The sequence below is a fragment of the Spermophilus citellus genome, assembly GCF_964194105.1.
Source record: "Spermophilus citellus genome assembly, chromosome: 5".
Lineage (NCBI taxonomy): Eukaryota > Metazoa > Chordata > Mammalia > Rodentia > Sciuridae > Spermophilus > Spermophilus citellus.
Window position 1 is genome coordinate 119,788,873 of NC_138186.1, and position 25,262 is coordinate 119,814,134.

A 25,262-nucleotide genomic window follows, 5' to 3' on the forward strand; every position below is an offset into this window, starting at 1 on the left:
TCATGAAGGTAGAGCCCTCACAAATGGTATTATTAAAGAGATTTATTAAAGAGACTCCAGAGAGCTGCCTTGTCTTCTTCTGCCACATGAGAACATGGTGAAAAGAGGCTATCTGTGAACTGGGAAATGAACTCCTCACCTGGCAGAGTCTGATGGCACCTTGATCTTGGACTTTCCTACTTTCAGAAATGTGATAAATACAATTCTGTGTTTATAAGCTACATAGACTATGGAATTTTGTTGTAGTAGCTCCAATGGACTAAACACTAATCAAATACTAAAAAGAAAACAAAATACTCTAAAAATAACAAGTAAAATCATTGGGAATCTAATAAAATAAGCCATAGATTTCTAAATTGCCACTTAGGTCAATGAGAAAGAATGAAACTTATTTACATGTAGGTCATTTATAATTCAAGTAAGAAATAGCTGCCCCATGAAAAAGAAGAGAATTGAATTCTGAAGTTTAGGAAAATCATGCTAACCTGCTACCTCAAATAAGGCATATCCAGATTTTCTTGGGCAACCAGAGGGCACATGCATAATCTTTCATCTCTGTGCAAATGGGTATCATTTAATAGGAAAAAGACTGTGGGATAGCTAGCGTTTCCCAAGACTTATCTTAATTTAGTTTCCTGAATTGGTTATTTTCTGTTTTCCATGATCATTGGGAAAAATATCATCAATCATTCAAGATTATGCAACTTATCTCGAGTAGTGGAATATCTGCTGTGATGGATTTATATGGCCATTACATTAATTGTAAATAAATAAATTTGTTAAATTGACCATTCTGGCAAATGTGCACTGAGGTAAGCTAAGAATTATCTCTGATTTGGTGCAGCTGGTGCTTAGAAAATGTTACTGACCTTGAAAAATATCACATTTTCCTAATAATAATGAAGCTCTAATTTAAAAATATGGTTTTCAGGAAAGAAACCTACATTAAATGAGAGCATTTCTCAAAGCTGTCTATCAAAATAATGTTAGCCATAAAATTATTCAATTAGGAAGAAATGTAGTGTTTTAACGAGATACATAAAGAGTTGATAAAAAATGGCTCTAGGTCCAGGACTTACTTTTGGATTCCTTCATTATAAAAATGCAATGTAGTAATGGAAAAATGTTTAAAGGTTATGCAATTATAACATAAACTAGGAAACATATGTGAGAAGGAGGGATTAATATGTTTATTTATTTTTAAAATCAATAGAATATTTTTAGAGCAACTTTGGAGTCATAGAAAACTGAGAAGAAAATACAGGAATTTTCATATACAGTTAGAATGTTTGGGAATTTTCCTGCACATACGTTCCTTTATTATTGTGTTTTTTTTCTCAATTATCTCTCTTTCTTGCTCTCTTTCCATACACAATAGCCTTAAAAATTAAAATACCTTGTAATAAATCTAAACAGAGATAAAAACATCTCTACAATAGAGTTATTAAACACTGAGAAGGAAATTAAAGATATTAGAAGATGGTTAAACAGAATTAATGTTGTTAAATGCTCTTGGATAGGCAGAATTTATATTTTTAAAATGGCCCTATTATTATCTTTCCTTACTCTCATATATTTGTTAAAATTAACAAACCAGTATAAATACATTATTATTAACTGGAGTCCACTATACATGCTATGGATTTTGACAAATTTCAAATGACTTATGTATACAAATGCAGTATCATACAGAGCAATTTCTCTGCCCTAAAAATGCCCTACATCCCATTTATATGGCATTTATTATAGCACCAACTGTACTAACTACCTAGAAACACATCTAGCAGAATATGTTCAAGGATTCTGTACATAGTACATAAAAATATGGTCCTGAAAACCATATTTTTAAACATCGAACTTAAAAATATTTGAAAAACATTACATAATTTCTGACTAAATATAAAGTTGAAATGTATTAATTAGTTTTTACCACCAAATGATTTGTAGGCTTAATGTAATCCTTGTGAAAATTATGGCATGTTCTTTTCATAGAAATTGACAAGCTTATTCTAAAATTTATATATAAATATAATAGAGTGCATAAAACTGAAGAACGTCTTAAATTATAAGAATTAATAGCAAAGATGTGCTCTCTTTTTTTTATTGATTGTTCAAAACATTACAGAGCTCACGATATATCATCTTTCATACATTAGACTCAATTGGGTTTTGAACTCCCATTTTACCCCAAATACAGATTGCAGAATCACAACTGTTACATACTCACATTATTACATAATGGCATATTAGTGACTGTTGTATTCTGCTACCTTTCCTATCCCCTACTATCCCCCCTCCCCTCCCCTCCCCTCCCATCTTCCCTCTCTACCTCCTCTGCTGTTGTTCAATTCTCTCCCCCTTTTTCCCCCCTCCCCCTTGCCCCTCATAACCTCTTATAATTTTGTGTATCATTGAAGGTCTCCTACCATTTCCATATGCTTTCCCTTCTCTCTCCCTTTCTCTCCCCCCATTCGTCTTTGTATACTATTAGTCTTTTCCTCATGCTCTTACTTCCTGTTCTGTTCTTAGTTGCGCTCTTTATATCAAAGAAGACATTTGGCATTTGTTTTTTAGGGCTTGGCTAGCTTCACTTAGCATAATCTGCTCTAATGCCATCATTTCCCTGAAAATTCTATGATTTTGTCATTTCTTAGTGCTGCATAATACTCCATTGTGTATAGATGCCACATTTTTTTTATCCATTCATCTATTGAAGGGCATCTAGGTTGGTTTCACAGTCTAGCTATTGTGAATTGTGCCACTATAATCATTGATGTGGCCGTATCCCTATAGTGTGCTCTTTTAAGGTCCTCAGGGAATAGTCCAAGAAGGGCGATAGCTGGGTCGAATGGTGGATCCATTCCCAGCTTTCCCGGGAATCTCCATACTGCTTTCCAAATTGGCCTCACCATTTTGCAGTCCCACCAGCAGTGTACAAGTGTACCCTTTTCCCCACATCCCCGCCAACACTTATTGTTGTTTGACTTCATAATGGCTGCCAATCTTACTGGAGTGAGATGGTATCTTAGGGTGGTTTTGACTTGCATTTCTCTGATTGCTAGAGATGGTGAGCATTTTTTCATGTACTTGTTGACTGATTGTATGTCCTCCTCTGAGAAGTGTCTGTTCAGGTCCTTGGCCCATTTGTTGATTGGGTTGTTTGTTATCTTATTGTTTAATTTTTTGAGTTCTTTGTACATTCTGGATATTAGGGCTCTATCTGAGGTGTGAGGGGTAAAAATTTGTTCCCATGATGTAGGCTCTCTATTTACCTCTTTTATTGTTTCTCTTGCTGAGAAAAAAACTTTTTAGTTTAAGTAAGTCCCATTTGTTTATTCTTGTTATTAACTCTTGGGCTATGGGCGTCCTATTAAGGAATTTGGAGCCTGACCCCACTATATGTAGATCGGAGCCAACTTTTTCTTCTATCAGACGCACCGTCTCTGATTTGATATCTAGCTCCTTGATCCATTTTGAGTTAACTTTTGTGGATGGCGAGAGAAAGGGATACAATTTCATTTTGTTGCATATGGATTTCCAATTTTCCCAGCACCATTTGTTGAAGATGCTATCCTTCCTCCATTGCATGTTTTTAGCTCCTTTATCAAATATAAGATAGTTCTAACTTTGTGGATTAGTCTCTGTGTCCTCTATTCTGTACCATTGGTCCACCTGCCTGTTTTGGTACCAGTACCATGCTGTTTTTGTTACTATTGCTTTGTAGTACAGTTTGAATGCTGGTATCTCTATACCTCCAGATTCACTCTTCCTGCTTAGAATTGCTTTTGCTATTCTGGGTCTTTTGTCTTTCCATATGAATTTCATGATTGCTTTATCTATTTCAACAGGAAATGCCATTGGGATTTTGATTGGCATCGCATTAAACCTGTAGAGAACTTTGGGTGATATCGCCATTTTGATGATGTTAGTTCTGCCTATCCATGAACAGGGTACATTTTTCCATCTTCTGAGATCTTCTATCTCTCTCTTTAGGGTTCTGTAGTTTTCATTGTATAGATCTTTCACCTCTTTTGTTAGGTTGATTCCCAAGTATCTTATTTTCTTTGAGGATATTGTGAATGGAGTGGTTTTCCTTATTTCCATTTCAGAGGTTTTGTTGCTGATATACAGGAATGCCTTTGATTTATGCGTGTTGATTTTATAACCTGCTACTTTGATGAATTCATTTATTAACTCTAGCAGCTTCTTTGTAGACCATTTTGGGTCTGTTAGGTATATTATCATGTCATCCGCAAATAGCGATAATTTAATTTCTTCTTTTCCTATTTTTATGCCTTTAATTTCTTTTGTCTGTCTAATTGCTCTGGCTAGTACTTCATGAACTAAATTGAATAGAAGTGGTGATAGAGGGCATCCGTGTCTTGTTCCAGATTTTAGAGGGAATGCCTTCAGTTTTTCTCCGTTTAGGATGATGCTAGCCTGAGGTTTAGCATATATAGCTTTTACAATGTTGAGGTAAGTTCCTGTTATCCCTAGTTTTTCTAGTGTTTTGAACATAAAGGGATGCTGTACTTTGTCAAATGCTTTTTCTGCATCTATCGAGATGATCATATGGTTCTTGTCTTTAAGTCTGTTGATGTGGTGAATAGCATTTATTGATTTCCGTATATTGAACCAGCCTTGCATCCCAGGGATGAATCCTACTTGATCATGGTGCACAAGTTTTTTGATATGTTTTTGTATTCGATTCGCCAGAATTTTTTTGAGAATTTTTGCATCCAAGTTCATTAGAGATATTGGTCTGTAGTTTTCTTTCTTTGAAGTGTCTTTGTCTGGTTTTGGGATCAGAGTGATGTTGCCCTCATAGAATGAATTTGGAAGAGCTCCTTCTTTTTCTATTTCTTGAAATAGCTTGAAAAGTATTGGTATTAATTCTTCTTTGAAGGTTTTGTAGAACTCCGCTGTATACCCATCCGGTCCAGGGCTTTTCTTGGTTGGTAGTCTTTTGATGGCTTCTTCTATTTCTTCCTTTGTTATTGGTCTGTTTAAATTGTGTGTGTCTTCCTGTCTCAATCTGGGCAGATCATATGCCTTAAGAAATTTATTGATATCTTCACTATCTTCTATTTTATTGGAATATAGGGTTTCAAAATACTTTCTAATTATCTTCTGTATTTCTGTAGTGTCTGTTGTGATATTGCCTTTTTCATCCCGTATGTTGGTAATTTGAGTTCTCTCTCTTCTTCTCTTCGTTAGCATGGCTAAGGGCCTGTCTATCTTATTTATTTTTTCAAAGAACCAACTTTTAGTTTTATCAATTTTTTCAATGGTTTTTTTTGTTTCAATTTCGTTGATTTCTTCTCTAATTTTAATTATTTCCTGTCTTCTACTACATTTGCTGTTGTTTTGCTCTTCCTTTTCTAGGTTTTTGAGGTGTAGTGTGAGTTCATTTATTTGTTGGTTATTTCTTTTTTTGAGGAAAGAACTCCAAGAAATGAATTTTCCTCTTAAAACTGCTTTCATTGTGTCCCATAGATTCCGGTATGTTGTGTCTGTATTATCATTTGTCTCTAAGAATTTTTTCATCTCCTCCTTTATGTCTTCTGTAACCCATTGATCATTCAGTAACATATTGTTCATTTTCCATGTGATGTAGGATTTTCCCTTCCTTCTTTTATCATTGATTTCCAATTTCATTCCATTGTGATCAGATATGGTGCATGGTATTATCTCCACTCCTTTATATTTACTAAGTGTTGCCTTATGGCATAATATATGGTCTATCTTTGAGTAGGATCCATGTGCTGCTGAGAAGAACGTGTATCCACTTGATGATGGTTGATATATTCTATATATGTCGGTTAAGTCTAGGTTATTGATTGTGCTGTTGAGTTCTATAGTTTCTTTATTCAGTTTTTGTCTAGAGGATCTGTCTAATGGCAAGAGCGGTGTGTTGAAGTCACCCATAATTATTGTGTTGTGGTCTATTTGACTCTTGAACTTGAGGAGAGTTTGTTTTATGAACGTTGCAGCTCCATTGTTTGGTGCATACAAATTGATAATTGTTATGTCATGTTGGTGGATGGTTCCTTTTAACAGGATATAGTGTCCTTCTTTATCCTTCTTGATTAACTTAGGTTTAAAGTTGATTTTGTTCGATATGAGTATGGCCACTCCTGCTTGCTTCTGAGGGCCATGACTTTTTACAAAGATGTAGTAATGAAGATAATGTGGAATGGGCACAAAGACAGTCTGACATAATAAAATGAAGATCATAGGACCAGCTGGGTGATGTGAGCACATGCCTGCAATCCCTGTGGCTCCAGAGGCTAAGACAGGAGGATCCCAAGTTCAAAGCCAGCTTCAACAAAAGTGAGGTGATAAGCAACTCAGTGAGACCCTATCTGTAAATAAAATACAAAATAGGACTGGGGATGTGGCTTAGTAGTTGAGTGCCCTGAATTTAATCCCCAGTACCCAAAGAAAACAAAAAAGATCATAGGAGTAAATGCCTACATATACACCATTCATAGCATAAAGATGTTTCATTCAACTATGGATCCAACATATAACTGTGGTACCATAAGATTATAATAGAGTTGAAAATTCCTTTGCTAGTGTGTTAATCAGCTTTCCACTACTATGACAAAATACCTGAAATAATCAATTTTAAAGGAAGAAAAATTTATTTTGACTCACAGTCTCAGTCCATGGTCACTTGGCCTTGTTTCTCTGTGCCTGTGGTGGCATTGTACAACATGGTGGAAGCATGTGGTAGAGAAAGCCTATGCACCTCATAGTAGCTAGGAAGAAAATGTTCAAAAGAGGAAGGGGCCAGGGTTCCCATATACCCATCAAGGACATGTGCCTACTCCTCTAACTTCTTCCAAATAGGCTTTATCTATCTCTTAAAGGTACTTCTCTATAGTGCCACAGGTGGAGGACCTAGCATTTACACGCAGGCCTGTGGGAGAAATTCATATCCAAAATATGGCACCTTGATACAGAGAGGTATTTATCATCAATGTGCCATGCATTATTCATTTGTTTGTGGTGATGCTGGTATAAACAAATCTACTTCACTGATGGTCACATGAAAATATAGCATATGTAGTTATGTTTATTCAAAATACCTGGTAATAACAACTACATTACTTTCAATATTTTAAACATGTTATATTTTTATCATTAGAATTTATTCCTTTGCTACATCTGAAAAGAAATTCATTGCAAAACATTACAGCATGTTACACTGGCAACAGTTTCCTACATCTAATTATTTTCCTGCTCTTGATTACATTAATAGGCCATGTTAAGTGATTGTCCTATGCCATCCAAGTTGTAAGTACACTCTGTGAAGTTCCACAGTAATAAAATCACCTAAAGATACATTCTCAGAACAGATCCTCACTGTTTATAAAAACATATCACTATATGACTGAGGCATGACAGATTAGTGGAGGATGATAAGTGTCTTCCATAAGTACCACTCACACATGTATCCACATGAACAGCAAACTGAAATCCTATCTTACATCATACATGAAATAAAATTTGGGCTAATTAAAGATCTAAATGTGAAAGGTAAAATTACTAAGCATAAGAAAATAACTTCATGATGGCATGGCAGTAGATAGATTATAGGCATCTGTTGACTCCAAGAAGTTAAAATGAATATATATATTCATTTATATATATATATATATATATATATATATATATATATATATATAATACTTATGAATATATATATGAAAAGTGATATTCATTGAATTCAATGTCATTCTTCTATGTTTTTAGATGTAGCCACTATGTTCTGTTAGCATTCTATCCTCAAGGAAATACAAAGCCCTTCACATATGAAATAGTATAGCAGCAATATTTTCTTAGCCTTTTCCAGTGAGAAATATAAAATTTACAGAAGTGCCTTTTTATATGCATTGTAGTAAACCTATGGCATATAAATTCCTCATAGATTTTAAATTCCTTTGTGTTTTAGTTTAAATAAAGGTTTCTATTTGACTATTCAAATAATACCACAAGTTGACATTTTATTACTAAAATATGAAAATAAAAATATGTGCGAGGGTGATATATACTAAAAATTGTAAATAAGAGATGTGTTTGTTCACCTTGAAGAATTACTTTTCTAAGGAGTAAAACATTAAATATGACTCATTTCATACAATGACTCCCTTCACTTCAAAAACTGTTGAAGTTCAAGTTATTTCTTTAAGCATAATACTTTTCTACATAAAATGTTTGTAGCAAAAATGTACAAATAATTATTTTTATAAACATGTCTAGCTTGATAAAGCAAAAATTGTATTCCTAAGAAACTGTGTTATCAGAAACAATTCTTTAGCTGAGGAAGGGTGGTAAGGACTGGAGAGTTTCAATCTTGTAAGAGTTAAGTAAATTTTACAACAGGACTCTCAACAGTAATGGTGATTTCAGAGCTATTATGAACTCAAGTATGTGTTTCCTCCAAATTCCTGTATTGAAGTGCTCATCCTGCAGGCAGCTGTATTTGGAGATGTGCTCTGTGAAGATTGATAAATGCTAAGTCAGATCAGAAGGGCAGGGCTCAAACCAATAGGATTTGTGTTCTTAAAGAAGAGGAACAGACACCAGTGTGCGCTCTTTCTCTTTCTCTGTCTTGCCCACACCTTCCCCCCGCCTCTCTCTCTCTCTCTCTCTCTCTCTCTCTCTCTCTCTCTCTCTCTCTCTCTCTCTCTCATGACTACATGGCGAGAAGGTGGCTGTCTGGTGCCAGGAAGAGAGCCCATACCAGGGATGGACCTGGCTGGCAGCTCTCTCCAGGAATTGAATTGGTTGGTACCTTGATCTTAGACTTCCCAGCTCCCAGAACTGTGAGGAAATGAATTTCTGTTGTTTAAACCACCCAGCCTTATGGTAATTTATTATGGTTGCCCAACTGACTAATGCAAGAGCTGAAAATGCATAATTATAAAACCTAAATATTGCTGACTAAAGGCAGCATTTGTCATACCGAGCATCTGCTTCATGATAATGGCCATTTATTTTCTGTCTCCGTCAGCAATATCATTAGCATACTTTCTTACAAACAATATTTCATCTTTATTTTATTATTTTATTAATTAGCTGTTGTTATTGAACTAACAACTGTAAAACTTACTGAATTAAAACAATGACCATTTATTTTGCTCACAATTTTGTGGGTCAGTTATGCTGATAATAGCAGGGGAATTCTGATTCTCTGGGTCTTCTAGTCTTAGCTGGACTCTCTCATAGGTCATGGTCACCTGACGTTCAGCTTGGTAGAACTGTTTTTGGAGAGTGTCTGCTCATGAGCCAGGACATTAAAGGTGATTGGACTGCTGGTCTCTCACCAGCTGCAGACTATCTATAGGTAATAGAGAGTCTAAAGGGCCCCCTAAAATAGTTTCAGTTCATTTAGTATATTTAGTTCCAAGTACTAATAAAAACTTCAAATTTTATTCTAGATTAAATATTCTCTCTTTGTAGTAATCAGGATAGACCAGGTTATGCTGAGGTAACAGACAATCCAAAATTATCTTGATTTTTTTTTTCTGATTTGTCCAAAGTCCTCTGTAGATCAGCACATGCTCCAAAGAGATAACTTCTTCTTTAATAACTGAGCATTCAAAGCCACTTTGTTCTTTGGATTCTGGCTTCTTGACATGGGGTCTTCTTGTTGTTCAAGAGAGAAGAAGGAAGAGTTGTCATAGATTTCCTACTGCTGTAGGCTGGACCTGGTGCATTTCATTTCCATTCACAATTTGTTGGCTGTAAATGACCACATGTCCCACCTAAATGAAAGGGACTGGAAAGCATAAGTCTCTCATAATCTAAAAAAAGAAATGTAATGATATTGGTGAACACTAGTATTATGGGCTGTCATAGCTTGTGCCTGTTAGGGAGTGGAGATGTGGTCCACTTACTTTTCTTTCTTTTTTTTTTTTTTTGCCTCATGTTTCTGTTCCTTCCCCTTTCTTCCCTGCAAACCATAAAATCAGGGTAATCTGCCATTCCATCTGCTCCTTCCAGATAGAATAGGGAAGAACAGGAAAAATAAGGAGGAACAGATGTCTTACTTTGCTATTGTGAGCCCATGTAACACTTTTTAGCTTAGCTGGTGTTTTATAATGGACTCTTTCTATTGTGTGCTCCATAGGTTCTTGGGATAGCCCCCATTGTCCCCATGTCTCTGATTTGCCCATTGGTAGTTTTTAGTCATTCTACCAGACATTATTTACAGCTCTTGATTACCCACTTACACCTAGGTCACTACCACAATTCCTGGACAAAAATAATTGGATTATTGAAGGCTAATGCAAACTGACTTTTCCTCTGTTATGGTTTGGATCTGAACTGTTCCACCAAATCTCAAACAGTCATACTTTTGGGAAGCGGTCTGGTCATGAGAACTCTGACTCCATCAATGAATTAATCCACTGATTGTTGAATGGACTATTAGGCAATGGGACCTAGCTGGAGGAGATTGATAATGGGGTGTGCCCTGAAGGGTTTATCCGGCCTCTTGCTCTCTCTCTCTCTCTCTCTCTCTCTCTCTCTCTCTCTCTCCTTCCTGACTTCCAGGAGCTGGGCAGCTTTCCTCTGCCATGCCCTTCTACCATGTTGTACTCCCTTTCCTCAGGCCCAGAGTAATGAAGGTAACTGAACATGGATGGAACCCTCTGAAACTCAGAGATAACCACTGTAATAGCACAATTCATATCTTTTTTTTCTTCAAGTTGTTTTTGTCAGGTATTTCGGTAACAGCAATGAAAAGCTAACACACCTAGTTCAGAGGAAATGCACACATTTGACTTGTGTGTAGAATGATTTATGTCCCAAATTGATGCCTTCTTGTCTACTGCCATTATCTACTTTATCCTTTACGCTTTTAAATTCCTCAGAGAACTGAACTGCACTCTTCTATTTATGAGTCTATGACTAATGCTACCCTGTAAGTGTCTCAGGACTGCCATATTGTTTTCCATATGTCTCTTTTTAGCATCAAACACGTATTAGGAAAATTGCAGAAACTTAGAAATCTTAGTTGAATAGATGATATGGAGATAGTGACACTAAACTGGGAATTGTTAAGAACTATCAGGATAAGTACCAAAGTCTCCTTTCAGGGTAGTTCATAGCACTTCTGGGAAGCAAACCATAGGAATTTTATAGGTCTTTGCTAGCAATGAAACCTGTAAGAGCAGTCACTCTGGAGCTACTTCCACCTGATGGCAGAGCTTCCTTGTGAAAATTGTCTCAATAAAAGCAGGAACAAGTCATTCATCCAAGTCATTCTTTGTTGTAGAAAATTTGCCATCCTTCTCATTAAGGAGAAAGAGTCATGGTTTGCCCCTTATAGCTGTGTACATGAGTTACACAATTTACTCTTTGTTACCAGATAAGGTATCCTGTATATAAAAGGTACAGGGAGTGGAAAAAATTGTATAAAAATTCTGTCAGTACAGCAGGGAGAAACGATGTGAAGACATTTCTGAAGCTCAACATCTTATTTTCTACTTTCTAAAGGAAAACTTCAGGGAAGACACTTGAGACATGTTGAAGAAAGGTCCTTCAGAATTCCCTCTTTATGTTTAACTTAACAGATACTTGTAAGGGGAGTTTATGCTGAATTTATGGTAGTAATAAAGTGATATTTTAGCCTTGATTTTCTAAAAAGTTTTTTTTAACTGAAATATATATACTGATGTCTGAGAAGTTTTCTTGAGACCTGCATTTTTTTTAAAGATCAAAGAAACATGGGCATTATTTGTTGGCAAAAAGTGAAGTGACTTCCCAAGCATCAAAGCTGTTTAAAGTGTTTTGAAAATACAATTACACTATTCATCTGTTTTCCCTTTAGAACTAGGGTTTAATGCATGCCAACTATTATGCTATGCCTTGGATGGGATACTAAGATGTAATCTCAGTTGAAATAAATTGAAGTCCCTCATTAGATATTGAACGGCAGCATGAAGGAAATTGGTTTCCTTTAATCTTTCACATAAGGAGGCAATCTCTTTATATGCAAGGAAATAATTTTGCATATTGATTATATTTTCTGATGATGAACTTACACATTTCTAGGCTAAATGGTAGTCTCTGTAAAAGAAGGTGCATAGTAAATATCTATTTCCATAATTTCTTCTAACAAGTTACTACTTCAGCATGCTAACCACTGTAATAGCACAATTCATATCTTTTTTTTCTCATTCTAATTGTACCATTCTCTTATGTTGATTTTATGCTTCCAAAAATTAATAGATAATTTTTACCTTTGAAACAAAATGGCAAGGAAATCTCTCTGTTCTGGGAGCTTGTGGGAGAAGATAGGATGATCCATTTGCTCTGGTTTACCTGGGGTTTTTCTGGTCATAGTGATAAAAGCTTGAACCTAAGAAAACTCTTTAGTCTTCAGCAAAATGGCTAGTTGATTAGTTGATAATTTGAGATTATAAGATTAGGAATTGTTTAATCCACCACCTTTCCACCAGTTTATTTACTTCAGATGTCTCTTCTCAGATCTCTGTCTTGTTTGTTTTTATATTAACTTACACATTTTTAATGAACTGTTTGAGACTAAGTAGAATAATTATGCCCCTTTACCTCTAAATTTTGGTGATTGTTTCCCCAAATCAAATATAGTCTTTTTCATGACCACATTATATCAAGTATATTTATTTATTTTTTTTAAAGAGAGAGTGAGAGAGGAGAGAGAGAGAGAGAGAGAGAGAGAGAGAGAGAGAGAGAGAGAGAGAGAGAGAGAATTTTTAATATTTATTTTTTAGTTCTCGGCGTACACAACATCTTTTGTTCGTATGTGGTGCTGAGGATCGAACCCGGGCCACACGCACGCCAGGAGAGCGCCCTACCGCTTGAGCCACATCCCCAGCCCCTCAAGTATATTTATTAAAATCAGGAAATTTGATGCTTAGAAAATGTGTAATCCACAGTGCTTATTCAAATTTCATTGAGTGTCTTAATAATACCCTTCATAACTTGTTTTTCCTAATCGATTCTAATCCAAGATTATGTCACCTAATTGTTGTATTTTTTAGTCTTTTTTAATCTACAACACTTTATATACATTTTCTGTTTCTTTTCCTTGACATTGTTGAAAAATACAGGTCCGTGAATGTGTAGAGTGTCTGTCAATTTGGTTTTGCCTATTTTCCTGGTGATTAGATTCACTTACATAGTGCTCAGACAGGAATACCACCGAGGCTATGCTGGGTCCTTCTTGGTGCATCATCTCAGAAGACACATGATGTTGGTTCATCCCAATGTTGTGATATGGGGAAATGCTGTTGCACCCTTTGGTTTAGTACTCTCTGAAAATTTTCCAGTGCCATTCCTTCTACATCTGTTACCAATTCTGTTGTCATTGTATCATAAGGAAGAGCTTGTTATGATTTTGTTCTTTTGTTTTTTTAATCTATAAGAAGTCACTCGATTCATTATGAGCTTTATTGCTATCAGGTCACCTAACTTTATCATTTATCTCACCAGTACTCCCAGTATTCCTATTGAGTTACAAGTTCTGAGAATTGCAGTGATCTCAGGACCCAGAATCTTCTGAAAACAGAGGCAAAAATTCTATCTGTTTTTGCCCTTTTGCAAAAACAGGAGAAACACGTGTTGTGCTGTAGAAAACACCTTTGAAGACTTCAGAGAAAAAACATTATTTATTCGCCATAGGAGGGCTCTGAACAGTGTATTAGCCAACTACATTTATTGATTGTCTCCTGTCTGCTGCACATCTTGCCAGATGCTGCATTAGAGTATTTTCTTTAATCAGTAAAAGCACAGAAAATTGGATGTCTTTGGAGACTACAGCTTGCCCTGTTACCTACCTCCCAAAAGATTCTTATTAGTATTTTAAATGCTAATTCCATAGTTTTTTAAGACTTAAAGAGCAAATCAGCCCTGGTAGCATATATACCTGATTTCCTTCATTGGGACACAGGTCATCAGAAGAGGTGCTTACATAGAGAAGTCCCTTTAAAGACAGTGTTCATTTGGTGAACAAAAGAATCACTTTTTAGACTTTGGTAATTTATAAGCATTTATGTCTTGTTTTGATTCCTAAAGCACTTTTCATTGATTATTTTGACATCTGTAGGAATACATAATTCAGGGAGCAACATCAAAACTGTACTAATTGCTAAGTACTTAGGTTGAAACCCTTTAACTCATGTTATGGTTTCCTCATCTGGAAGAGAGAACAAAACCTTAACTCTTGCATCCTAAAACATATCATTTCTTTGGTAATGAGTCTTATGGGTAGTTAGGATGTAAAAAGTAAGAATTTCAGTAATAGTACTGCAATAAATCATTACACTCTCCATTTGTTATAGTTCAGATTTGAAATGTCCTCCAAATATCCATGTAATAAAGGTTTGATTGCCAGCCTGTGGCTCTTTTGGGAGGTGGTGAAACTTTTGGGAGGCGGGGCCTAGTGGAAGGAGGTTGGGTAACTGAAGATGTGCTCTAGAAGGGGATAATGGGACCCTAGTTTTTTCTCTCTCTTTGCTTCCCGGATTCCATGAGATGAACATGTTACCTCTCCTTTGTGCTTCTACCATGTAGGAGAAAAAAAAAAAAAAGCATTGGGACTAAATAGTCATTGACTGAAACCTTTAAAACCATGAGCAAAAATAAAAATTTCCCCCTTTTGTGTATGTAAGGTATTTTATCATTCTGAGAAGGTACTAACATACCAATTTTCTCTGGGAATTTCAGCAGTTTGCTTGTCTCAGGGACTAATAAGCATCCAGGTGCTGTAGGGAAATTAAGTAACACTTATTTCAGTTTTAACTCCTCAACAGGGTAAAGAGAATCATTATTCTCATGATTAGGCTGACAAAAAGAAAACTATGGCAGTTTTCAAAAAGACTAAAAATGTTTGAATATCATCTCTTTCTCTCTTATTACTAAGATGGAAAATATAATTTCTTTCTTTTTTATTTAAAGTAGAATTTCTATTTTATTCTTCTCTTTCCAGAGGATAGGTTTTATTTTTTCAGTCCTTAGCTTAGAAACAGCTCCTCACAGGGACTTTGGAGGAGATGATGGGGCAGCATGAGCAGGTATAAATATGAACTGGGGTGCTGGGTTTTCTGGGCTTCACGAAGGAGGTGGATTTCTAACTGTTATGGGCCAGGCTATATGGGCAGTGACAAACAGATTTCATTTTACCCTGAGACTCCATGTCACATAAGAAATGCTTCTCCCATAGGAAAATCCCTCCTCTGTACCCATCAACAGTTGTTTAGAATAACATTTTGGCAACACAAAATGGCATTTTTTTTTTTTTTTTTGGAAAAGAGCATTGTTGATTTTTTGAGTAGTTAAAGGGAAAAGATAGTACTTGAATTTTTCCAGACACAGTCTTTTTCTTTATTATTATTATTAAATTATTTATCTATTCTAATTTGTTATACATGATGGAAGAATGCAATTCATTTCATATTACACATATAGAGAAAGTGGCAATTCTTATACAATGTAAAATTGTTGTCTTTTTTGTTCCCATTTGTCTTGGGCAATGTGCCCTGTCAAGAGATGTCTAGATGTTAGTAACCATTCTTTAACTTGTACTCAACGACGGTCATTTTGACCCTTTTCTCCTGCTTATGATCTCATAATGTTTGTTTATGGTTTTGAATCATAGCAACAGCTACTTATGATTTAATGTGGTTTTAGAATATAAAGGTGTCCTCTAACCCTTGGAGGGGGTGGAATGGTGTAGACTTGCAACTGCCCCTCCCTTGACCTGCCAGCTGGTGAATAAATGTTCCATCTCCTGCTTCAAGATGGACTCAGTGATTCATTGCAATCTTGCTGTAACATAATGACCTTGCTGTGATTGACATACTTATGTGATGCTATAGCTTCACACACAGCGTGGGAGGCACACTCACTTTGGAAATCTCCCTGGTGGTTTTGACCACTGCTATGTTTCAAATGGTGAACTTTTCCATGATTCCACCTTTGGGTAACCAATGGGTGGAGCTAATAGGCTGCCTGTGGCTGTGACCCTTTTTTGGAATTACTACTGTTTCTACTTCTCCTCCTCCTCCTCCTCCTCCTCCTCCTCTTTCTTCTTGTAATCTTGCAAGTAAGAACTTGAAAACATTCATTTCTTTAGCAGACCTATAAGTACATTATTGAATTAGATGAACTGTATTGGTTTTCAGTTCAAAAATACTAATTTTAGTAATTGTTAAATACTTAATTCTATACTTTTACACTTAGCCTGTTAGGTTTAGACTGAATTAAAGAAAACCCTTTGTTTTTGTCCAGAGGCTCACATTTTGATAGGGACCCATAATATAATGATCAGTTTATACATTTAAAATCTATTCCTTAGAGCTAGGAGCTCAACTTTATTTTTGAGTATTTTATAATTACCTGTATTTTCAAGACATAGTTGATCATATCTGTAATTCATATGAGGCAGATTCTGGTTAGGAATGAAAGCCACAAACAGTATATTGTTTCTATGGGAAAGTGTTATCTGCTTTACAGTGAATGACTTGTGATGTGGATTCCAAACTGTATTTGTAGAGAGGATATGGGATTGTACTCAGCTGGTTACACCAGAACATACTGTGGTTGTTTCATAAACACAATTTCCAATGAAAGATCCTATGGGAAAGAGGAGAGAAATCAACTTTAAAGGGTTAATCTCCAAAATTGAGAGAAAAACAGAAGAAAAGGAAAAATATGCTTAGAGAACAAAGAAAAGGCATTTGAAAGCAGAGGAGAGAAGAGAAAGAATGCAGAGGAAGACAAGGTAATGGATAAAAGAAGGAAATTTTTCAGGGAGACAAATATCATTAGAAATTCAGTCTACTTTTTAAGAACTACAAAAAAAGAACTACATACACAATTTTACTTTTAAAATTACCTGTTTGTTCTTCATAAGCACCTCTTCTTACTTATTCTACTATGCTTTATGGAATCATGTGCATATTGATTTGGTCAGAGACTACAGAAAAAACAGATGAGGAAAAGAAAAAGGGAACAAGAACTGGGTGTTGGACATCTTGCACGATATTATAATGATAAGTGTATTAGATCCATGCTACTGTTATAACTATGAGAAAGACAAAATTTAAAAAAAGATTGAAAAATTTTAACTAGTTAGATTAAGAGTTTAATCATGGAGATTTATAGGGCCTTATTGATCTTTAAACTTTTTGCTGCAATCTGAACAATTTTATTGGCATGTTTGAGAAGACTGGCAAGTAGCTAGAGCCAAGTGGATTTTGATATGAAGTGTCACTTTATTTATTTATTTATTTATTTTGGTATGGGGATTGAACTCAGGCACTCGACCTCTGAGCTACATCCCCAGCCCTTTTTTGTATTTTATTTAGAGACAAGGTCTCACTGAGTTGCTTAACGCCTCTCTTTTGATAATGCTGGATTTGAACTCACAGTCCTCCTGTATCAGCCTCTCAAACCACTGGGATTACAGGTGAGTGCCACCATGCCCTGCCAAAGCGTTACTTTTAATACGGTGTTATGGTTTGGAAGTGAGGTGTCACCCAATAGCTCCTGTGTGAAACAATGCTGAGACCATTCAGAGGATAAATGATTGGGTTGTGAGGGCCTTAACCCAGTCAGTGAATTAATCACCTGATGGAATTAATTGAGTGGTAATTGAAGGCAGGTGAGGTGTAGTTGGAGGAGGTAGGGCATTGGGGGTGTGGCTATGGGGTATATATTTTGTATCTGGAGAGTGGAGACTCTCTCTCTGCCTTCTGATCATAGCATAAGCTGCTTTCCTCTGCCACACTCTTCTGCTTTGATGTTCAGCCTCACCTTGAGGAATGGAGCCAGCCTTCTATGGAGTAAGACCTCTGAAACTGTAAGCCCCCAAATAAACTTTTCCTTCTCTAAAGTTGTTCTCATCAGGTCTTTAAGTCACAGCAGTGAAAAAGTTGACCAAAAATGGATACAGTTTCTATTTAAACAGAGAGGCTATTGATAGTAAAATACTCTGTTAATAGTTTCTCTCAAATATTCCAGGAGGGATTGAGCACTATGCATTGTCCTTTATTTTGCTTACTCTATTTTATCTTCCTGAAACTTTAAACTTGAAATTAGACATTTATAAGTTGGTCTTCTGCATGCATTCCAAACTCAATTCTTTCAAGAAAATAATGAAAGCTTCTAAATGTTGGATCCACAGACATATTCTCCAATGTTTTCCCCTTATGTGTTCTTTGAGTAGTTTTATAGTTTTAGGTCTTATGTTTATGTATTTGCTCGACTTTGAGCTTATTCTTTTAGAAATTGTGAGATAAATTTTGTTTTCATTCTTCTGCATGTAGATAGAGGCATTTTTGTAGCATCATTTAGTTAATAGATGTTTTTTTCTTGTCATATGTTCTTGACCTCTTTGTTGAAAATCAGTTGACCACAATTTATAGGTTGAATTCTAGACTCCTGATCCTTTAATCAATGTGAATATTTTTACACCGTTTGTCACACTCTTTTGTTACACTCTTTCGTTAGCTACAACTTTGTAGCATATATAATTCAGAGAGTGTGATGTCTCCAGGTTTGTTATTTTTGTTCAAGTTTTCTTTATTTCCTCTCTTCCTTCTTCTATTCCCTCTTTCCCCTCCCTTCCTTCCCTCCTTTTTTTTCTCCCTTCCTTCTTCTTTCTTTTGTTCTCTTTTTGGTTTAGTCACATTTCTTTTCTTTACACAATCATTGAAATTCTGTACAATGAGAGGGTCATGAAAAGATTAGCACATGAAATGTGGTATTCTGACTTATGATTTTCACACAATCCCTGTATTTACATTTTGTTCAGGTTTGGTCAATGCCACATGGTCAGAATGATCCTATTCTCAGACCATAAATGGTCTCTCTGAGGGTGTGATTCGGAGTCTAAAGGGTGAGAGCAAGTTCCTTCTTACCTCTTGATCACTGTCATAATGGGGATGTGCTTCATTCCCAGATCTGAACATCCTCCCTTAGGCTTTCACAGAAGAAGGAAATTGCACATAATGGACACTCAACTCCTCCATTAAACCTAACAAAGGAGTTTGGCCCAGCATGGGGTTTTCAGATAACAGAAAACTTCACAACTTTATAAAACCCAGTTGTCAACTCATTTTATAAAACATGGCTCTGGGTCTATAAGAGGACCTACTTATTGACTTCAATTTGGGGGTGTATTTTGAGCATGGAAGTGAGGTATACTTCATTATCCCAGGAAGAGTCCCATTCACCTATACAAAAGGAAGTCACAGGATTTTAAGGTCAGGTAACTCCCATCAATGGGGTAAAGGAAGGGAGGTAACAAGCTAATTTGTTTCTTTTTTTCCCACTCCCAGTCTTAGGCCTACTTCTTTTTCACAGAAGAGTGACCTTCATATTATGATGTACAAGCTTAAAATCTTTTGTCATTTTATTTTTAAAATTATCAGAAAATTATAAACAATACTTTTCTGGTACTTTAGAGTTTACTATAAACTCATATATATTATTTTATTTGTTTTTCACAAGAACCCTATAAATCATCTCTCTCCCTGTCTCTGTCTCTCTGTCTCTCTCTCTCTCTTTCTCTCTCTCTCTCTCTCTGTCTCTCTCTCTCTCTCTCTCTCTCTCTCTCTCACACACACACACACACACACACACACACACACACACATACTTGGTATTAAATCCAGGGGTGCTTGACCACAGCTACCACTTACCTCCCCTTTTGTAAAAAAAATTGAGTCAGGGTCTCTCTAAATTGCTTAGAGCCTGGCAACGTTGCTGAGGCTGGCTTTGAACTTGCAATCCTCCTGCCTCAGCCTCCTGAGCTGCTGGGATTACAGGTGTGTGCCATGGGACCCAGCCTCATCTCTTATCCTCTTCTGCAGGAGGAGAACAAAAACTGAAAAACTGGAATGTTCTCAAGGCCATGCTGTATATCAGCAAATTTTCGCTGGCAACTTTGTAAGATAAAGCTAGTTAGTAAGGGCAGAGTCAGGGTGGGGCTAAGGTTTTAAAATTTCAAGCCTTTCAGCCTGTCCTGTCTCAGGGCACCTCCCTTCAGGATGAGTATTGTTGATAGAACCCTACTTTCTTACTAGCTGTGTGTCTTTCCTCCTGGGTAAAATTTTTCCCTTTTTCCTTATTAGAACGTTATTTGTAATCTATGCTACTTTTATTTCTGTCTGTGACATTTTACTTAGTAGAATGTAAACACCCTGAGAACATGAATCATTTTTGCTTTTCTTTTTTTAACAGCATATGTGGTACAGTTTTGCTAATATAAATTATACAAAATAAAAACCTTGTGATAAAGTCACACAAACATAATTATTAGTCTATACATCATGATATTGCCAGGGGGAATAGAAAAAAAATCAGTTTGAGCTTTTTTCCTATGCTTTTAATTATTTGAAATTGATTTGACAATCAGTTCTGAAGCATAAATTAGGTGGCAGTAACAGATCTGTCACAATATATTTGTACCTACAATCTTACTCATAGAAATATGGTTATTAGGAATATTCAGACTCACAGTTTGCCCTTGAAGATATGCATTGCAAGTGCGTGGTGTGTGTTTCTATGTGTTTGAAGGAAAAGAATGTAAAACTAATTACTTCCAGAAATGGAAGATATGGGAACTAAGACAGGGAGGCTACAGCTTGTTTTCATCTAAAACAATCTCGATTCCAACAGTAAAGTTTTCTGAGAGAGCTCAGTTTTCTCTAATGTGCTTGCCCTTCTTTTTTATTTTCCTTTCCAAATCACACAGCTGAGGAGCATTGTCCATGGAAACACCCTGTTAAGTTGGTGATTCATCCACCCTATCTGTTAAGGTTTTGTTCCTAAGGTGTCATTGGGATTGTTGTGCCTTTGCAAAGATGAACAAGACATTCTAAACATAGCCCCTAAATTTTTATATATCCACACTCAGTTGCAAACATTTTCTGAGTATATTTAATTAATGTACCCAAAGGGGCCTGCAGAAAGTTCAGGTGTTTCCTGTCCCTGTTGTATCTCAGTCTGTTGTACACTAAGAGCCAGAAAGCTAAGCTTGATTTCAGGACATTTGCCAACAGAATTTGAGGGTTTAGAGTCCAAAAATAAAAGCTCATTTGTGTGTGTGTGTGTGTGTGTGTGTGTGTGTGTGTGTGTGTGTTGGGATACAGGGCTAGAAAGAAAGGGAGATGAGGGATGCAGAAAAAAAGGCACTTGTACATAAACTCTTTAAAAATAATGACATACTTTAAGATGTAATACATTGAAAATAAATTTAAAATATGCTATTGTTGCGACGATGATGAGGTCTATTTGAACATGCACAGATTTGATGAAAATAATATTGAATAAAAATATAAGTTGCACAAAAATATTTAGCAATGACATTTTTGTAAGATAAAAATATAATTACAGGGGCTGGGATTGTAATTCAGTGGTAGAGTGCTTGTATGGCATGTGTGAAACACTGGGTTCAATCCTCAACACCACATAAAAATAAATAAAATAAAGGTCCATGAACAACTAAAAAAATTTAAATATATATATATAATTATGAATATACATAAATACAAAAATGTATGATGCAATTGTTTTTAAGTGCCAGGAATTAATTTTATATGTGTGTGTGGGTTTTTTTTGAACACACGTACTTATATATACACATACAGTACTGAATTCTGGTTAATTATTTTCTAGGGAGAATTAAGGCAGGGAATATCACCAGAGAAAGATAAATTTATTTAACTTTTATTTCCTTTAATGAACAAAATATAAGGACTAAATGTAGCAGTCAATTCACATAGTTATATGGGTGATATTTGTTTTATTATTTTCTATTTGTGTATGTATGTGTGTGCATATATATATATATATATATATATATATATATATATATATACATACATACATACATATACAAGTTGACAAGAAAAAGTGGATTTTATCTTTAAACACTATTCATATATTGAGTAAGCTGATGGGAATCAAAGTTTGGAGATCTAACATGTACATTAGGAAAAGGCATAATTGAACTCATTAACTCTTTGCTGATATTCGAATAATACTTGAGTAATTTATGGAGTGATAATATTTTCTTTAAAAATGTTCACATTACCAACTATTTGAGGCTCATTGATTACACTAATATTTTAATATGATGTTAGGGATGATTTTTAATATTGCCTTTATTGCTTAATGCTGTGCACTAACTCAGAGGGATTTTGTTTAATTATTTTATTCCTAAGAAAATTTGAACACATTTTTTGTCATGTTTTCTTTCACCCACCATCTGTGCAGTTATGGGTCCTGAAATAAATGTAAGCCAAAAAAAAAAAAAAAAAAAAAAGAGAGAGAGAGAGAGAGAGAGAAATTCCTTCCCATCCTTGTTTTGGGAAGCATGAGGATTTGCCTAATTCTGCCTACAATAGCCAGTGCTTGGTTTCCTTCTTTCTTTTTTAAAGGTATTTTATTTTTAATTGACATATCATAATTATATATATTTATGGCATATATATTTATGATATCAAAGACTTATTATATAAGCCAATAAACATATTCATCACTTCATCTGCTTATTTTTTGTGATGAGACTATTTCAAGTCTACTTTTTAGCAACATTGAAATATATAGTACATTATTATTAACTATAGTCACCATGTTGTGCAATAGATCACTAAATTTATTCCTTTCATATATTTGAAACTTTATACCCTTTGACCTTTGAATTTTTCTCTCTCCTTGCTCCTTGTAATCACCATTCTAGTCTCTACTCTATGAATTGTGCATCTTGAGACTATTTTTGTAAGTGAAATCATGCAGTTCTTCCTTTCACAGCACATATACTAAATTGGAATGATACAGAGAAGATGAGCATGGCCCCCAGGCAAAGATGACATAACTATTTGTGAAACATTCCATATTTTTATGTTTAGGGACATTGGAATGAGCAAGGATTTTGTTTTGTTTTGTTTTGTTTTATTTTGGATAGGATCCTAAAACAAATGCAAAAATAGACAAATGGGATTGTAACACACTAAGAAACTCTCTCAGCAAAGAAAAAACCCTACAAAATAAGAGAAATATTTGCAAATTGTATTTCTGATAATGGGTTAATATCCAGAATATATTCAGAACTTCAGAATTTCAATAAAATAACCTAATTAAAAAGTGGGCAATAGATCTAAATAGACATTTCTCAAGAGAAGTCATACAAATGGCCCATAGTTACATGAGAAGTGCTCAATATCACTAATCATTAGCAAAATGGAAATTAAATCCAAAGTGAGATATTGTCTCACTTCGGTAAGAATGAGTGCTATCCAAAGGACATAGGATAACTAGTACAGGTGAGTATGATGATTTTTCAAAATATGAAATATAGAAATACCAAATGTTATAGCAATCTTACTTCTGGGTATATCCAAAGGAAAGGAAATCAGTACATTAAAGATATTGCAGTTCTATGTTTATTGCAGTACTTTAACTTTTACTTTTTGAGGTAGCTGCACATATTTTCATTAATGACTGTACAAATTTATACCCTATCAACAGTATACCAGGATTCCTTTATCTCCCTATCTTCATTAATACTTGTTATCTTTTTGATAATAGTCATTCTAACAAATGTGAGGTGATATCTCATTCTAGTTTTTATTTGTATATCCCTGTTAATTGGTGATTTTGAGCATATTTCCATATGTCTTTTTTGAGAATATGAATAAAATATAAAAGAACCTATGTGTTCAGATCCTTTGCTCATTTTTTCAATTGGGTTGTTAGTTTTGTTGCTGAGTTATTTGAATATATTATATAGTTTGTATTTTAGCTCCATACCAAAAATAAATTTTATATGGTTTGAAATATTGTCTCCCATCCCACAGGTTTTCTCTTCACTGTGTGGATTTTTTCCTTTGCTTTAAACTTTAAAGTTTGATACAATCCCATTTGTTTACATTCATTTTTGTTGGCTGTGCTTTGGAGTTATAAACAAGAAATAAAAACAATTCAAAAATCTCTAAAAATCTCAAATCATAAAAAAAAACCTAAAATGGCCAAAGGAATTTTGAACAAAAAAGCACAAAGCTGGAGGCATCGAGTTCCTTATTTCAAAGTATATTTCAAAGATATAGTAATCGGAAAGCATTATTCTGGCACAAAAACAGACACATCAAGCAATAAGGATTGAGAGCCCAGAAATAAACCTATGCATTTATGGTCAACTGATTTTCAACAAAGTTGCCAAGAGCAGACAATGGGAAAAGGACAGTTTCTTCTAACATCTCTACTGGGAAAACTATCTAGACATAGCAGAAGAATGGAACTGCACCGTTATCTCCCCTTGTACAAAAGATTCAACTAAGAGTGAATCTAATACACAAAAGTAACAACAGAAAATATAAACCTACTAGAGTAACATATAGGGAAATAGCTTCAAGATGCTAATTTGGGCAGTCTTCTTGGATATGGCTGTGGTTTCTGCATTAACCTTGATTTCCTCTTCTTGAACAGTTGAGTTGCATGAAATGGGTTGCTTCATGGTATTATTTATCTTTTAGATTCTTTTTTAAGACAATATCTTGCTGTGCTGCTCCCACAGGCCTTGATCTCCTAGGCTCAAGTGAGCTTCCTAAGTAAGATAGCCTCTCAAGGAGCTGGGATGACATCATATGCTGCTCACTGTGCTAACGCGGTCCTTTCCTTGAAGTTTCCCAGATTGGGATGTTAGACTGTCCAACTTAAAATATTTTCTAAAAATTAATTGTTCTATTTAAAAGTACTTTCATTGCTTTAAAAATGAAAAAAATACTACAAGACAGAGTAAATGGGATTCTCCCTCATTTCCAATATCTCACTCCCTTTGCCCAGTGATCCCCACTGTTAAGTTTGTTTGTTCTTTCAGTCCTTTACATGTACATACCATATAGCCACACAGACACACAACTGCCCAGATTACTTTCTTGCCTATATTTTAAATAATATAGTATAAATTTATTCATATTTTTCTCTAATTTTTACTTAGCAATCTGTTTTATATCACCTGCCCATGTCCATAGTATGGATATCCCCCCTAATTCCTTTATAAAGGTTTCAGATGCCTACAAATCAGAGACCGTTATAAATGTCTTTCCCTTTTGATGGATATTTAAGTTATTTACAACATTTCACTGTTACAAAAAATGCTGCAATTAGCAGGTGCATGCATATATAAAAGCTCTTTTGTAAGAATATGACTGGGAGCCAGATTCTTTGAAGTAAAATATCTGAATTCATATGTATAT